Source organism: Coturnix japonica, chromosome 7, assembly GCF_054131305.1.
Source record: "Coturnix japonica strain WE chromosome 7, WE-NBRP24, whole genome shotgun sequence".
NCBI classification, from domain to species: Eukaryota; Metazoa; Chordata; class Aves; order Galliformes; family Phasianidae; genus Coturnix; species Coturnix japonica.
The window spans coordinates 21,957,317-21,973,815 of record NC_140669.1 but is presented as its reverse complement, the minus strand read 5'-3'; the positions used below and the strand labels follow the sequence as shown (position 1 = coordinate 21,973,815).

General features: G+C 37.9%; 1 protein-coding gene across 3 annotated transcripts in view; it reads left to right on the top strand.

The window, feature by feature from the left end:
* Positions 1-16,499, top strand: part of PARD3B (par-3 family cell polarity regulator beta) — a 359,537-nt gene that overhangs the window by 199,025 nt on the left and 144,013 nt on the right. The window lies entirely within an intron of this gene.

Here is a 16,499-nt window from a genome sequence, read left to right as displayed (position 1 = left end):
GAGAAACCTTGAAAACTTCCTAGAAAACTCAAGTTATTCAGCAATCTCTTTTAATGTTAGGAAGCCCTGAAGTTTCTGGCTGACCCTTTTCTGTATGATTGCACGTTGGTTTTTTCCACTCCTTTGTCAAAACTAAAAAGCTGAGTTTCTGTGAAGGAAGGTCAGCTATGAGAATTCCTGGTTGTTTATGATATTCCTTCCCTGTACAACTGGGTGTCCTCCTTTGCTTTTGTTATCTTGTAGTTCTCTAGTATGGATTTTCCTTATCTGAAGACCTTTCCCTGAACTTAAAGTAGACAAATTCTTTTTACATTCTTTTGGCTTCTTTCCTAAGTCTGTGAGCCTCATGGATTCTCTTTCTGAATAAAGAGCTAGTTCATATGTCTTGTAACATTATTGCTCCTGTGGAGGAAGAAAACATCTTTCAACTTCTTGTTTTGGGAATGTGAAAGCTTCAAAGAAAGGATCTTGTCAAGTAGGAGAAGCGAAGGGTGTTGCCCTTGTGGGTTTTTTTTTTTTAATCCTATGCAGAGAAATTACTACAAGCATGCAATATCATGCAGTATTCCACAGATCACCAGAACCAGAAACCTTGCGACATCAGAAATCTTTGTCAGTCAGTTATTACAGATTTATTAAGCTTTATACCATTTTTAGCAGTGTTTGATCTTTCTTCTGCATACTTCTTCTGATTATTGAAAAAGTGCCTTTCAAATTTGTTCATTCAAAGACACCTAAGAATTTTATATGAAAATGTGGATCCATGTTTACTGACTTTTGTCTCATTAGCTTTCCTTACCTTCCATCAACCTCTTGCATGTAGTTCAGATCTTCTTCTAATAGGCTAAAATCTCTGTGGTCAGCAGATCAACTAAGAGCCAAGATTTCCTACAGATTGTCTTATCTGTGTTTCTTTTACTGTTCCTCCTTTAGAATAAAAGGAAGTAGTTGCTTCTCAGAAGGATAGAGTGAAAATTATTTTCTTGGTTCTGTCCACTTTAAATATTCTTTAAATACTGTTAAAATATTATTTTCCCCTTTAAGATTCCATTTCTTATCCCTTCATGAAAAGAAATGAAGCTGCACTTTCAGCTTTCTTATTGTTCCATTAAAGGTTTGTTCAAGAGCATGGAGTTCTTTTTACCTGATCTCTTTTTACTGTTTGATATTTGGAATTTGCATCATGTACATACGTTTCTGGCACTCTATTGCCTTGCACAACTCTTATTGTAACATCTTTCATTTTGCTGCCTTCCTGTAGGCACCCATTTAAAGAAATCTCTAAGGGAGATATTTCAGCTTCTTGTGCTGGGAGCAAAACACTTAATTTCTCATTATATAAAGAAGAGTTTCCATCCCATTCTAGACTTCAGGAAATTAAACATATTTCTCTACAGAATTAATTATCACCTACTGACAATCAATGCAATTATCCCTTCTCTCCTTCAACATGACTTGTTCTATGAAATACACAGATGAGTAATTCTCTCTGGGGAAATATCCTTTCTGTTCCTTCTGAGGCAGTGGCTCTTGAAGCATTTTGTCCCAGCTTTTGGTATAGCTCCTGTATCCCTTGCATGTTACATGTTACTGAGCTCAGGAGTTAGTGTTCGTTTCATAAAGTGTTACTACAACTCTGCAGAAGACCAAGGAGTGAAAAGGATCTGCTGTACATATCGTCTTCCTGCCCTTTCATATACTTCACCCACAAAAAACTGTTCCATATTCTTTTCTGTATAAAAAAAAAAAAATAGATCTGATGCGCATCTGGATATACACTGAAATTAAACATGTTGCATGGGAAGATGGCTGGAGGATCATTCTTGTATTTTACCTTTACTGAAATGCAATAGAAATGCTTCAGTGAATTCTGGTTCCCAATAGCGGGTCTCTTTTCAGAGGACTACTCCTGCAAAGCTTCCAGGTGTTAGTGCAGTTGCAAATGCTTTCTGCAGTACCGTTGCACAAGTACTGGAATGCTATGTTGGTGTGGCCGACTTTGTCCTTTGGGGCAAAGTGTGTGTGCAAGATATCCTCTCTCCCTAAATTCTGTAAGGAGGACTTTTATCCACTGCAGTCTTCCTTGCGCCTAGCAAAAGTGAACCTGCATTCCTTAAACACCATTCTACCCATGAGGATGAGAAGCAGACAAGTGGGGCCTCTATATTAGAGCAGAGCAAATTCTCGGAGATGAGAAATCAGTGAATATGAGCTCCGTTTTTCATGATCTCTTTAGCATTTTAGAAAAGTAGTTACAGAACAGCTAGGGAATGGCAGGATTGTTTTTACAACACATGTAACCTGATTTATATTGAATACAGCATACTGAATTCTTTGCAGCTATGGGGTTTTTTTTTTCCTTCCAATTTTTTTTTTTTTTTCTTTCTGATTTATTGCTTAGAACACTTTTAATATGTATTGACTGTCTGCTGAGGTCTCTGCTGACACAGCTTTTTCAGATGATGCAGTGCTGGAGAAAAGCTGATGAGTCTTTCTTTATGAGCTCTGACATATTAATTAGCAAAATGGGCAAAAAAGCTTTCCTATTTTTATTTTAATGTCACTAGACCATGCTTTTGGCTTGGATTATGTTTGGAGACAGTTCTGAGACAAGATGAGTTGCAGATCTTATTTTCTTGCTGGTTTCTATGCAGAAGATGTAACTCTGGGCTATGGATTGCTACTGGCACTATTGAGTGCTGTAGGGTAGCTCTGTTACTAAGCTGAGTCTTTTGCTACTTTATGTTAATGCTGTATGGCAAGGGGTACCTACCCAATTAGGAAAGAATCCTTTGGGGTAATCTGAAGGATGTATTTTGTCAAATAATGGTCCTTACTTTATGTTTTGTTGCCACTATTATTACATGGTTATAGTTCAACCTTGGGTAGGATCAGCATTCTGGGAAAGAAGGTTTGAGGAGGTATGTTGTTTAATCCTACAAGGTCAGGGCTTTGGTGAGAGCTGTGTGTCAATAGCTCTGTTAGATTCCAATCTGTACTGCTTCATGTGGATTAACTGAACTCTTGTTAAATTGAGATTCATACTAAGGCTGGAGTTGGCTTATAATAAAGTGGGTTAAAGGTCTTGATGCATCTCTGCATGCTTTTAGTGCCACATTTCATTAAGGCTAGAATGACGATTAAGATTATGGTTTAGGGCAGGAGTGGTAGAAAAGTTAGTTTATTCTAGATTTTATGACCCACTGCAATGCAATAAGCTCCATCCTTACCTTCAGGAAGGCACTCCTGCCTATTGCAAAAGCCAGTGTTGCATTGGTAGATAAAATAAATTTGTGCAGTGCTGAGGTTGCATCAGTGCAAGTGAAAATAAATCTTCCCTTTGACTTTAAAGCTCAATGGGGCAGGATGACCCCCAACTGTTTTCTGAGGATGGCTACAAGTTGCTTCTGGACGCTGAGCCTGTTATATTCCAACACAGGAACCATTTTTAGGAAGTAGTTCATAAGAGTAGAAGAGCTGTTATAACGCTGCTACACTGTCGGTTATTTCATTCTTATAACCTAAGGTATGCCTGGCTGCTGGTAAGTTTTCAAATACAAACATAACATTCTTTTTGTTTGAAAAACTCTGTTTTTCAGAGGTGCAGGATATGGCCTCATGCGGGCACACTGAGTAGTTGAAGGTTGTTTTGGTGAAAGTATGAGTAGGTGCTAGGCTAAGCTTATTGCTGCAGCCTGAGTTCAGGCTTAGAAGAGAAGAACAGTCCTTTTTAAACTTTTTAAAGGGATCAGGCAGAGGTTGAGCTAGTGAAACACTGGCAAAATCCAGTAGTTTATACATGTTTATGTTGCACAAAGTGCTTTTTCTTAGCCAAGGATTTTGCTGAGTGCTTGTGGTAGGGACAGAAGTGGCAACAGAAAGCTTAGTGGATGTCAGTGGGCATGTTTGGATAGAATGGGACTAGTGCCACTGTAGAAAGTTTGGTTCCTGTTTTGCTTTTGATTTCCAGGTAACACAGTTGTGTCAAAGTGGTGTTTAGGGAAATAATATTTTCCTCTCCTCTCTGCATATTCCTAATTTATTGAACAAGCCTTTTTACAGCAGTCTATAGCATTAAAGATGAGCTTTTCAAAGGGGGCAGTGTGATTAGTTCTGAGTTCATAAGAATTTATATAGTAACTAGGTCTATCCCTGTTGCAGTCAAAAAGGCTTCTAAATGGCTGAGCTGCCTGACCTATGCAAGTGAGGTGCATATCAAATATGGAGCTTGCCACTACCTAACTGAAATCTTGCGTATAGAATCTGACACTTGCCTTTGCATTTGTGAGAAATGGGCTGATTCTACCTCTTATCATTTTTCTTTCGTAATAAAACCACACTATGTGGCTATGTCTGTCATTCTTGCAAGCATGAAGGAGGAATTGCTTGCTTTGTAGGCTGAGATGTACCTGAGCAATACCAGTGCATCTTTTTGTGATGATGCAGGGCACTGTATTACCAGCACTGTGTTCCTCTAGGATATAAACTTTAAAACTTTGTATTAAGCTTTCTGGTCTATTGATGAAAATATTTTCAAAATATTTCTATTCTTTTACCTTTATTTTGGACTTCTCTTCTTGCACAATTCTTTTCTATTTACTATTAACTTCAATTATGCTTCTCCAAGCGGAACATTCCTTTGGCCTGTGTGTTTCCAGTGAAATTGCTGTTATCTGAGAATCTGTGTTTACACATGCAGCCAAGAAATAAAAAATAAGGTTCCCTTTTCCTGCAGGTCACTTGCAGAGTTAATATTTTTTACTGTTCATCTGGTAGGTAAGATCTAAAGTCAAGGATGTTGCCCTGTGTCTATTATGTATCTGTGAGATATAAGGATTTGTAATTTAAAGTTAAAATGCTTGGCTTTCTTTCAGCTTCTACCAACTTATCTTTGTTGATTTTTTTTTTTTTTTGCTTGTTTGTTTATTTGTTTGGTCTTTTCTTCAAACATAGCTTGTCTAATGAAACCAGAGAGATACATAATTTACTTAGTACTCTATGCCAGTAAGGCTTTACTACCCTTTCTCTAGTGGACTTTATTTTTCAATACAATGGCAGTTCTGTAAGTAATACAGAAAAGAAGTAGCAGGAAACAAAATTAGAATTCTTGTAAAGTTCTAATACTTTCTGTTCAAGCTAGAGAAGCTCAAACTGGACATTCCAGATACCTTTTTTTAAAGAGGCTATTAAAAATGAGACTAATGCAGCACTCTTTTTTGGTACTGTTGTGTGTTGTGTACTCCTGTGTGCAGTTGGATGTTTCATTGACTCAGGAAAAGGCTGAACTTACAAGTTCCTGTGCTTCAGTTATTCCATATTAACAGAACTTGTATCATTGAATGTGAATGAAGAACAGTTTAAGAAGCATTCTGAGTGCCAGTCCCTCTTGCCTGCCAGGCGCATGTGGCTAATAAGCAGCTCTCATGGACAACCGAGCTGTGTTGGATCTTTTCTATGGAAGGAAACAAGCTATCACTTTTTCTCCAAGAGGAGTCATTTTGTGCCCCCAGTAACTCACCAGCTGTATCTCTTCTTTTGACTTTTTTCTGTTTGTTCTAGAAGACTTTATTAGCTGTGTGATGATGATCATTGTGACCCCTTTTATGTTAGGTCCTGAGAAAGTCAGCTGTTGATTAAAAAAAAAATAAATCCTTTGTTTGAGGGTGGAGTTTGATATTAGTGTTAATCTAAAAATTCACTGCTGCTGAAAGAGGTATGCTTGGTCACCTTCACACCTACCTGCAGCTGCAAGGTTCATGTTTTTCTTTTAAGTCCCATAGCTTAGATGTTGAGATCGTTGAGAGTAATAAACCAGCCAAAAACCTAACATGGGAAAGAGAAAAGTGAGTAGCACTGGGCTTATCTCCTTCAAACACCCTTTTGAGAGACTGACCTCCAGAAGGGAAACTGCAAGAGGATAGATGTGAGAACTGTGCTTTTTGGAAGCATCCAGCTATTAGATCTGCTTTGTCTAACCATACCCTTATCTAATTTGAAGGACAAAATTACACTGATTTTTAAAACAAAAAGAAGAAAAAGACGAAGAAGAAGAAAGTCTTCTACTTGCCAGGGATATAAATACTTTCTCAGTGTCGGGAGAGCAAAGAAAGACAATATGCCTCTGGACAATGAAGAGTATCTCTGCTGTTTCATCCTTTAATTGCAAGAATCCTCTATTAAATCACTGATTCACTTAAATTTTATGAATTATCTTTGTGTTCTGCTAATGACTCTCATCTGTGTTGTGTTAAGTTATGGGCAGAGTATCCTGTTGGTCTTTGAGCTGTGGTCATGAAGGTGAATGGATCTGAGCTCTTAAGAAAAACAACAAGCTTGCAGTAGAAACTTGTTTCTCCCAGTGTCCTCATACAAGATTTAGGGTGAGGAGCAGGGCTGAGCATAGAATGACTGCAGCAAAATTATGAAGCCAGGAGTCTGTAATACAGGTTTTATAACATGGCATATTTGATTTTATATTGTCCTGTCACCATGTGAAGAGTCCTAGGATACCATTGTATTCCTGAATGCCTCGCCATGTGTTTTTTCTTTCCTGTGCAATCATTATTCCTCTTGCAGTTCCATGAGGAGCTGCTGTAGGGAGCTAACATTGCAGAAAAAAAAGGTCTGCAGAAAATAATGATATTCTTCTGGTTTAACTGAGGGAGCAAGAAAAAAGGAGCTCTGGAGAAAAACGTTTTTTGTAACTGACTGGTTTCCATCACTGGGATCAACCTGAGCTGAAGGAAGTTGACTGGGGTGGGAGGTGGTAGAGAGATACATCTGAGAGAGAAAGCACGAACGGAAGAAAAATTGCAGTTCTTCAGAGATGTCTGTGCTGAAAGAGTGGAAGTGGAGGAGCATGTTAGAATCTCTATTTCTTGTTCTGAAGGCTAAACTAAAATTGAATTTTCTTTATGTGTGGAGAAAAAAATTGTTTAATGGCCAGTTAAACTTGGCTTTGTGCATGTTTGCCTGTGTGTTGTTACTTGGTTAAAGAGCTGTGGCTATCTTCAAGCTGTGCCCAGGCTGCTATGCTGTGCTTCTGGTCCTGCCCTGGGGAGTGAGAGGAGGTTGAGCAGTCCCAGGAACAGCTGAATTTGATATGCAAGGAGAGGCTTTCATGAGAGCCGGAATAGTGAGCTTGGACAAAAAGAGGGACAGTTTTCCTTAAGAGCCATGGAGACTTGTTGGGGTCATTTTACTGATCACAGAAAGCTGCAGCACCAGAGGAAAAAAAATGATACTCTAAAATGATATGTTCAGTGGAAACTTTTATTTCACTGTATCACCCATGAATAATCTGTACTACCAGAGTGGTAAAACAACCGTGTTTTAAATAGCAGAAGTCCTTTTCATGTCCTCATCTTAAGGACAAAAATGAATGTACATCTACCTAAAAGTCTAGCAACTTGAGCTTCTCTTTGAAGGAAGCTTGTGCATGGTAAGGTTGCCAAAGACAGATATTTCACTTTGACCCCCATGAAGTGAAATATGAGTTCCCACCATTAGGAACTGTACAGAGTTCTCTGGTGAATGCTTAGCTGGGGAAGTGCTGGCTATAGCTGCCATTTAAAGTTTATTAGACCAAGATACCAGAGAGTGATTTTAGGTGTCAGGAATGCCTCTTTTCTTCCACATGAGTAGACTTGGAAAGGAAAATCTGCCAGGCAGTAATGATGGTCTTTTCTCAGAGGAAAAGGCCTGGTCTGACAGATAGCCAAACTGCAATCTTCAAAAGTAAACATTAGAGGTGAAAGCTTTAATTCCTTTCCATCACATCTTAACAGTATGGGAATTATGCATCACCCAGTGTGAGTTGTTGGCATCCGAGGATTGCAAAGCAAACAGCTTTCTTCCTTGGGGATCATTCCTTGCTCAAGAAGCAGAGGAAGGGGCAGGAATTTTGTTTAATGTTACCTGGGAAATGTCATGCTCCAACACCATTGCTGCTGTATGTTACAAAAGGGGAAGAAATAAGTGTAGAAAAAAGAGTAGAAGAAGTAAAATCCACCACACTGCAATTTTTCCAGCTGAGATACATGTGCATTGGTATTTATTCTACCATTTTTTGTTGTTTTTTTCTCCTTTCCTGAAGGGAATCTGGACACATTTCTATATTAACTTGGGGGTGTATTTGAATGTTTATATGACATAGTTGCTATTTCTGTTTTTGGTCCACTTTGCTGAGTATTGCTCTGTGCAGAGTTCAGTGAAGCAGATCAAGAGGCTATAAAAGAAACAATGTTTTGGTTGTATAAAATTAAACAGAAATGCAGAGTTACAATAGCTGTAAGGAATGTGTCTATTTACTGTAGGACAGCATAATATGTGAAATAAGTGATCATCTTTCTATGGTCTGTGTCCATTTGCAGTGGGCAAGAGTGAAGGCTTTTTCTACAGAGGTCTGTATTTGTGGCAAGCTGAAATACTCTGGTAGATTGCACAGTGCTGGCATGAGCTATCACCCGTAACCTGGGACATGCATTCCGCTACTGTGATCTGATGATGCTTTTCCATGTGACTGTCTGCCACGCTTCATGTATTTGTTGGAAGTTTCTGCTCTAAGTTGGGCTGATTTGAGGGCAGAAGAACTTTTAAGTAAGGAGAATGTGTCTACGTGAACAGTGCTGTGTCATGTGGAAATTAAGGCTTCTCTGAATGTTGAAGTAGTATAACTGCGTTAGGACACAGTGCTGCAGGGAATAGTAGGCATCACCATTCTGCAGAAGAGGTTATTAGAATTGGAGGTCTTGGAGTCTGTGGATCCTGGAATATACTCAGGGAAATAGTAAGAACTGTTGCTAAATGTGAAGTGATTGGAGATGGCAGAATGTAAAACAAGAAAGTTGGCATTAATCTTAATCAAAGAATAAGAAACAGTAAGTTTGAGAAAATGTAAAGCGTACATAAATTTGTGCTTTCTATTCAAACCATGGTTATTCAAAGCAAAGCACTGCAGCCAGAAAAACAAATTTAATGTTTAGAGTTGTGGGAGTATATTGTATATTGACTTATAAATCAGAGACCCATTCTGATGGTGGCATGAAAGTGCCTACATGAGTTACTCAGTTGTTTTTCTTTATGGAGCTCCTCTCTCCTTCGCCTTTAAAAGAAAGCTGAAAACAAGAAATGGATCCGTCAGGCCTCTTCCACTGCTAGGACATTATAAGGCTCTTCAGTCATCAGCTTTTTGCTGCTGGCAGTGAGACTGCATCTATTTCAGAAGGCAGAAATCATTGCCCCAGATGATATGTTCTGAGACTGAGGAGAAACTACAGATGTAACTGTAATGTGTCTGGGTGATGTTTACCACCCTATAGCTAGAACTTGAGTTACAGCCTTCCTGCCAGCCCTTTCCTTGGGTTTGGGTTTCTTCAAGCAGTATCTGCCCTTCTTAAAGCTTAGTTGTGAATGTTCTGCAGATGTTTAGAAAGAGCTTCAGAGTACTTAGTACTGAAAAGTTGGCTGTGATTAGCATTGGCAGGTACTGCGGTTCTTTTAGTGGCTTCTTGTGACCAAAGAGACCAACAGCCACTGCCTAATTCCTCATTTTATTAATCCTTTCCCTCCAGGAGCAGGGCATAATATTTAGTGCTGGCAGTGAATATCCTAAAATCATTGGTGCCAGAGAGTTAATGAATTTGGAAAACTTCCCAGATAATACATCTGGCCCTCTAACTTGCATTTTGGAGTATGAGATGTAACAAGAAGAGCACTGAATTAAATGAGCTACTGGCTGAAGTGAGGTAGGGGACTCTTGCTTTTTTTTTTTAAACTGACCAGAAGTTAAAAATCACATACCTCCACAACGCAGGTGTGTTGTGCTGTGTTGGGGTGGGGGAAGGTATTTTTATTTTGTAATTCCACATATCCACCACTTACCTTCCCATTTGAAGCTTGATTCTCAGCAGGGAAACATTTATAATTCTCTGCTTTCAGTGATTCTTCTCATTCCTGTTTTTACTACGAAGTTCTGTTGTGCTGCCATATCATCAGTCAGAACAATTTTGAAGACAGCTATCACTAACTGATATTTCTAGTCCAGTTCACTTCTGGAATAATATCTTATACAGTGTTTATCTTCCATATTAGTTGAAATAATGTTGCACTGTATAAAATGTCTTGCTGTTTATTAATGTACATCTTCATGTAATAAAAGCTGTGCGTGGCTCTACACTTCAGAAATTAACTTTGAAGAAAAGAATTGCATTGTTATTTGTATGTCTTATGGAACAGCATTATTTTTAGTGGATCTTTCAGGACAGCTGTGCTACTTAGCTTAGGTGAGTACCTGCACAGCACTCCATGAGTTCCCAGAATATCATTCCTGATTAAGTGCCCTACTGGAATGTTTTTTGGTTTTTTTGGTTTTTTTGGTTTTTTTTTTTTTCCTGACATAAGAGAAGGACAGTTTTTTGCTTTGTATACCAGAGGCAACCCAAATGGAAAACATCTCATAGAGGAGTAGTGAGCATTTTCTTGAATTCCAATCAACTACCAGCAGGTACTTTTCTCCTGTCTCAGGCAGTGGCACTATGCTCCTCTTTGAAAGTATACCTCTGTTTGCCTTATTGTTCTGCCTAATGTCTTACAAGATGAGTTTTCTCATTAGTGCTAATTCTGCCTGTTGAATGCATCACTTGTTAACTCTTCCTTGTAACTGTTGCACTTTGAAATCTTCTGCCTTGAACAAAGGTGATCAGAGCTGCTTGTCATAGGTTTTCTTTCTTTGTAGTGGAATTACCTTGGCTGTCACAGCGTAGTGTCTTGTTTCAGATATTCTCTCACTGAGCAGGCTCAGCTAGATCAGAAATTAATTTTATTGTACCAAAGTGAGCGACCTTGTTTTTAACCTCTTCTGATTACTCCCTTATTGTCAGTTGTGGATCAATTTGTATGCTCATCCTTTTCTGTATTACCACTGACTCCCTATTAAATGTTACCAGCAAATATCATAACATTAATATTGAAACTGAAGACTTGGGAAGTGTCTAATCCAGTGCTCAGAACAGTTAGCTTTGAGGACTTTATCCAGAACAAACCATGAACCCATCAGCTCATTGTTGGTCTAGTTATTTGGTTATGAAGGAATCATTAACTTGGGCTTGGAGCTCTGTTAGGATTGCTTTTTTTTTCCAGTTCTTGAACTTGAGACCAAGCTTTTGTATGTTTGGTGATCTTAAAAAGCTGTTTTTTCTCCATAGTTTGATGGCGATTGTAAGGTTATTCTGTATCTGATTCCCACTGTTCTGGTTTTCTGCTTATGTTGTAAAAATTCTCTTTTTAGTTCTTCCTTCTGATTCAAGCTGGTCCTTATGTCTAAAAGAAGACTGTGGGTTGGGTATCTGTGTGGGAGCCAGTCTTTGGCCTAAAAGCATCACCTCCAGATTTCCAAGTCCATGGACATCACGGAGTCCTTCTGACCATGCTGGCATTAATTCCTGTAGAGCCTTCTGCCTCTTGTTTTTCTCGTGGTTTTTCTTGTCCTGCATGACCAGCAAGTAGGCAGGTAGTGGCTGGTGAGGTCCTGGGGACATTTGCTCCACAGCCTCTTTCAATACTAGTTGTTTCTTTAGGAAGATGGTCTGCTTCTTTCCTGTTCTCTTGTTGCTCACTTGGTACATTGACAGACTGAAGGGAGTAGGAAGGAAGCATCCTGTGTAGGTGTGACTAGTGAACGTGGAGCAAAGCAGAGAGAGGCAGATGCTAACTCTGCAATTTACAGAATTTCAGAATAATAACTCAGAGTAATAACTGTCAGCAGTGGGATCCTAACTGTTATATTGAAAGCTTCTGCAGGGTTTAATTCCTCTCTAAAGCAGCTATCAGAACCTAGTAAAGTGAAGGACAGACAGAGCTAGAAATTAGTACTAGAAGCTTGCATCCATTAGTGAAAGTTGGTTTGACTTTCAAAGATTGCAGACCAAAACCTCAGTAAACTTGCTGTGGCAGTTTTCAAGTCTTGCTGTGAAAGTAGTGCCACAGGACCAGAACACGAGGGTCTGGCATTGATTTTTGTTTGTTTTTTGTTTTCCCTGTAATTACAAGTTTTCTTCCTATCCGCAGTTGGCAAAAATTCCAATATTCAAAAAAAGGTTGTGGTTTTTGTTTGTTTGTTTGTTTTTTAAGATACCAGTTGTGATTCTGCTGTTGGCAAACAGAAACATTATAAAAGAGAAATCCAATATAGTATAGTTATTCACATGCCTCTGTTTTTATTGTTTCATTATCCACCCAGATGCTGGCTTCTGAGGGGGGGGAAAAAAAAAAAGCCAGAATGGTTTGATCAAAGCTTCTGGAGTTTCTTTTCTAAAAACAAGCAAACAAACCCACCAGTTTTAATTTTAAAGTAGTCAGGTTGTGAGGGGAAGTCAATGGTAATAGTGCTCCAAGCCCACAAAATACTACGTACACACAAAGCCACAGAAGAGGGAGTGGAAGGCAAGGGGGAAATCAGGTCTCGAGAATCTTAAACTGGGAACCCGAATTGATCTTTGTTTTTCTGTTTCAGCTCCTTGTCTCTGAGAAGCACACAGTACTCATATCATAAAATGACATTTTAGAAAATAAATTAATGTTTGTTTGTTTTAAAAAAGAAAAAAAAAAAAAAAAAAAAGCAAAAAAAGCACCCTTGTGGTGTGTAAGGTGTTTCAGAGAAAGATCTGCAAAGAACTGTTTGATGCTGTTGTCAGAGCAGGTATTAAAAGCTTGTTGAGTAGGAAAGGGTGGGGGGGAGGAAGGGGGGTAATTGCTCTAGATGTGGAATAAAGTATTTGTTGATCTTTCCTGAAAGATAGAAGCTGGAGTTATGTACATAGAATTGTCATCCTGTATTTGGGTCATAAAAGTATTACATTGTGTCCACAGGGAGCTGAGGGACACCTCAGCTATGGCACTCTGCTTTGTTTTGTAGTATTAATAGTATTCTTTTAAGGTCATTTTCTGTATGTAATTTTAATACATAGTATGTTGCTTTAACCACTTGAATTAAAATTTCATGAGCCTTTTCAGAAAATCAGACAGGAAAACACAAATAAATTATGCATTTTATTTAGCATGTAGTAGGTACAATATTACTATATAAGTAAACAAATAAAAATGCATCTCTACTAATATAGTGAGCTATGTAGAGTGATCCTGCTGCAGTCTGTAAGCTACATATGGTTTAAAGAGTCATTTTTATGTTAAGTAGCTAATTCAGAGCCTGAAACTCTGGATTTAGAACAATGTGGAGAAATAGTATTAAAAAAGATTAAGAATCTTAGCTAATGTAAATAAATTAAAGGTCATGAAGTATAGGGCACAAATTGAAGATGAAACCTTAAAGCATGTCATTTCCAGAGAGCAAGTACTTAATATCTTGGAAAATCTGATCTGTATGTAGATTACCTTCTTTCATGGTTCACTTTTTTTCTTTTTCTACACTTTTTTCCCCCTCACGGAAGAGTCACAAGACATCTTTTACAATTCTGACCTGAGCCCTTGGCAGTCAGCATAGTAATAGATCTCTGATGAGTTGAACTGTCTTCTGTACCGCTCCCTGGCCCTGCAAGACACCTAAGCAACAGAAAAACTATGTGTAGATCGTGAATGCTTCTAGTGATATGTAGATGCGTACCCATTTGCTTCAAGCCAAAATAACATATTCACTCAGCTTCTATTTGACGAGGAGAACCACAGCTTCCTAGCAAGACATCTACAGATCAACACCACCCTCCTTCCTTTTCTTGTTTTTCTCTAGTGGGGTTCTGGCATGATTCTGACACCTTTTTCTATGTGTGGTATTTAATTTCCTCTGGGGGTGCAGGAACCTCTGATACTTTTGAACTTGAGAAATGTTTAAAAGTGATCAGATGTGGAGCTACCTCTACCCTTGTTCTTAGCTTAATGTAGTGGCTATTTACTTTGCAGATAGCCCTGTGCATTTCAATCTTCCTCAGACCTTCATGTTGATAAATGTTTTTGCAGGAGTAACTCTTCAAAATTACACAACTTGGTATTAAAAGCTCCATCTCCTTCCTTCTACATTTTCTTTCGTTAGAGCAATTATTTTATGATCCAAACTCAAAGAAGGGAACTTTACTCATTTCTAAGGAAGTTTTTTATAGCTAAGGAAGCAGAAGCAGCAATTCTTTTCCTCATTTAATGATGAGTTACGCTTACAGTATATGAAGAGTCTTCACTTGCTCTGTAATTTGCATTAGCAAGAGAGTGCCCATTCTGTTAGTGATTTTTTTTAGAAAATGGAAACCAGGAATGAGTGCTCAAGTAAATGGAATCAATAAACGACAAAACAGCCAACAATACTACAACCACTAATACTGAAATATGCTTCTGCAATTTGAGCTTCCATATTTGCTATCTTTGATAGGGAATTGTTTTTAAATTTCAAATAGAATTTCTTATTACATTGATATAAATCAATTGCTTTTAGTTTTCAGTTAAGCAGTTTAATTACTTAATCAGACTAAGAAGAGCTAGCGATTAAAATCTAGCAGTCATATGCTTTAAGGCTATATCAATGTTAGTTATTGCTCAAGGTAACTCTTCTAGATCAAACTGAATGGACTGGAAGGAATAATATGTTTGTAATGTGCTTTACCATACAGTAGGAATATCATTAAGTCTTCTCTGAGAGGTAAGAGTGTGGCTACTGAAGAGTTACACAGTCAGTAACAACACTGTTTAGAAAAAAGACAAAACAGCGATTCCAAATCGGAAGGCTTCTGTGCTAAAACAGATGTAAGGGTTTTTCAATAATCTATTTTGAGAAAAAAATAACTTTCTCTGAACAGCATGTAAGTGAGAAGGGACTTTTCTGTCAGAACTAATTTGAAATAAACAAATTGCAAAAACCATTTAAAAGAACATCAGGAAATTCTACACTCAGCTCTTCTACATTACTGGTCAGAAAATGTGAGCCACTAATGTCTTCTTTAAAAGACGAGGAAGGAACTTGACATCTGCTCTGTTATGGGCTGATGTTTGCAGTGTTCATTTGAAATACTATACTTATGTTCACATTGAACTCAAATTGTTAAGGTGAAATTTGAGTAAATTAATATTGTGTCAAAACATCTGTTTTCTTTCTGTTTAAAATAGAGAACATCTGAGGCTTAAGAACATAAAGGGAATTTAGCAGGAGATGAACTGTACTTTTCAAAGTGTTGACAAATCATCAATAAATCACATTAGAAACAAAGAGATCTATAGTCTTTCCACTGAAGAGAGCCAATGTTACAGAGATACAGCTAGACTTGTACAAAAATTATTGGAGGTACTGATTAATATTCTGTTTTGAGTTGGTATGGCAGCACAGTCAGGTCTTGGCTCACAATTAGCAGTTCTGTGTGCTTTCATAGTGCAGGGGCTGAGAGTCTATATAGCCAGTGTTCTCTGTCTGATTACACCCAATACTAGTGCCTAACAGTAACACAAAGACACGGCATGTTCATTTGTTATTTCTCTGAGCTATCTCCTTGCCTTCAAATATTCAGGGATTTAAAGACCGTAGGTAGCAATAGTTACATGTATTGACTGATTTTCAGTGGGTTTTAATTCTCTTGAGTTTTCTTGCTTCCTCTTGAGCACATGTAAACTCTTAGCATTCACAGAATGAAGTGTTATCCATTATATATTTGTTATCAGGGATTTTGCCACAAAGAGGAATTGTGATTGATTACCTGTTTCTTCCTTTTCCTCTTACAGTGAGAGATATGAGCTCAACTAGTTGCTTTCTACTCCTTCTTGTGGGACTGTTTCTTCTTCTCACTAATGAAGCGTGTGGTTGAAGAACCATTGCATTATTATTATTATTTTCTACTGTAGTAACACTAACTTCAGCGTTTTGAAATCTGAATTTAGTTTTCTGGTCTAAAGCAAATACTTCAGTGTGTAGTACTATCTGTTATGAACACTGACATATGCACAAAAGGTCAGGAGAAAATATTGATGAACAGCTCTGATAAACTGTGTGATAATATGCATGGAGTTTTGAGAAATACAGAAATACTGAAGCTATTGATCACCATAAGTTTATACTCAACCACGGTATGGGTTGTTTTCCGTTGTTTTCCTGACAACTAAATTTTCCTCTTAATGCAGATAGAATGCCAGTCCTCAGTCAGAAAAAGAGTTAAGAAGGTAAAAATACTGTATTAAAGAAAAGGTGGATACAGGGCAGAATACAAATGCAAATGTTTACTTTCAATATAAAAGAACTGGTAAGTTAGTACTATTATATAGATGGTAGAAGTGCTTGGAGCAAAATGATGATTGAACATGAGACATTTGGTTGACTTGAAGAAGTTAAACTGTAGCACTATCCAGTTGTTAAAAAGGCAAAATGAAATGTTCTGACATTGCTAGAGAAATCGGTGTGAGGTATTTGGTAACTTTGAAATTGTTCAGGATGTTGAAGTGCTTTGTTCTTAATCGTTATGAGATTGGCTTTTATGCTGGCTGGAGCAAAAGTTCCTGATTTCTAGAATATGAGTGAT